At 37.3% G+C, this 1,503-nt stretch overlaps 1 pseudogene; it reads right to left on the minus strand.

The window, feature by feature from the left end:
- Positions 1 to 350: 350 nt before the first annotated feature.
- Positions 351 to 641, minus strand: LOC148773347 (HIG1 domain family member 1C pseudogene; annotated as a pseudogene).
- Between the last annotated feature and the right edge of the window lie 862 nt (positions 642 to 1,503).

The following is a 1,503-nucleotide window of genomic DNA, read 5'->3' on the forward strand; positions in this document are numbered from 1 at the left end:
ATATTGAAAATTCATTCTTCGTTAATACTTTTCAGAAAGCTTCTTATTTTTCTTGTGTGTAGCTTCATTTTTGGAGAAGGCAATGGCACCCCATTCCAGTACTCTTGCCTGGAAAATCCCATGTATGGAGGAGCCTGGTAGGCTGCAGTCCATGGGGTCGCTAAGAGTCGGACACAACTGAGTGACTTCTATTTCACTTTTCACTTTCATGCATTGGAGAAGGAAATGGTAACCCACTCCAGTGTTCTTGCCTGGAGAGTCCCAGGGATGGGAGAGCCTGTGGGCTGAAGTCTATGGGGTCACACAGAATCAGACATGACTGAAGAGACATTGCAGCAGCAGCAGCAGCTTCAATTTTTGGACCCATTGAAGAATTGAGGTCTAATGTAATCCTTGTACATAGAGTAGAGAACACCTAGAGTCACAGCTCCTACAAATCCTTGGGCAGCAACTCTCACGTGAATAAGATGAATGGACATTTTCTGATCTCTTCTGTATTTTAACTTGTAAAGACCATAGGACACCACAGTCATAAAGTCTTCTATTCCTCCAAGGACAAAGGGGGAGTCTTTAGATATGCTGATTAGTCAGGATAACTAGCCTTCGTCCTCAGCTGCTGACCACTGGTTATATGAAGACATTTTTCTCTCTAATAACATGTACCAGGTGCTACACTAGTCAAAGGAAATAATCTTCCTTGTCTGCACAGGACGAATGAGGAACCAGCAAGAGCAACTATAATCACAATCAACATGATCTGGAAGTATCTGTTTGTTATCCCTGCAACCCTCTATTTTTAACCCTCAAAATCCTGTACTGCATCCTTGTAGACTAGACTATTATATGATGACACATTTTAGATATTTTAATAAGTATATTGTTTTGGAAAATCTTTAATGTGATATAACTTAGAGAATTTAGCACTATGGTTAATAGTGCTGGGGTGAATTTCCACAAAATAAGGACTGGAAATTCACTATGAAAGTAAAGTACAAACTGTCATGGCCTGTTTCCTTAACTGTATTTGGGACTAGCTAATTTAGAGGAAACTGCCAGAATATTTTGGAAAGCAATGTGGGTGTTACATGTAAAATAGGTGATAAAGCTGTTGTCCCCTTATTTTTTATTCCACAAATGGGAATGCACTCCTGGTTTTTATATTCTCATCTGTTTTAAGATCCTAGGGTGAGAGTGAAGTAGAAACTTGTAGGCCAAGACTCCTTATACTCTCAACTGTACACAAACTATTAAAGTTTTCTAAACTTTCATTTTAATTTCTCTAGCCTATAGCTTATTGCTCAAACATAGTTATAATATTGTTTAACGGAAAACATACATGGAGAAAAAAGATATCCAACCACTTCACTCACTTTAATTTTGTTTATTAATTATAAAAAGTCTTAATTTAAACTAAGAAGTATATATTGTGAAAAATTTAATCAGGGTAGTGTTTTTGGACTAAAGAAAAGACTACTTCACACAAATAAACCGTTAGGTTCAATA

This window comes from Moschus berezovskii, chromosome X (genome assembly GCF_049115385.1).
Source record: "Moschus berezovskii isolate FMDL1 chromosome X, NW_MosBer_1.0, whole genome shotgun sequence".
Taxonomy (NCBI): domain Eukaryota; kingdom Metazoa; phylum Chordata; class Mammalia; order Artiodactyla; family Moschidae; genus Moschus; species Moschus berezovskii.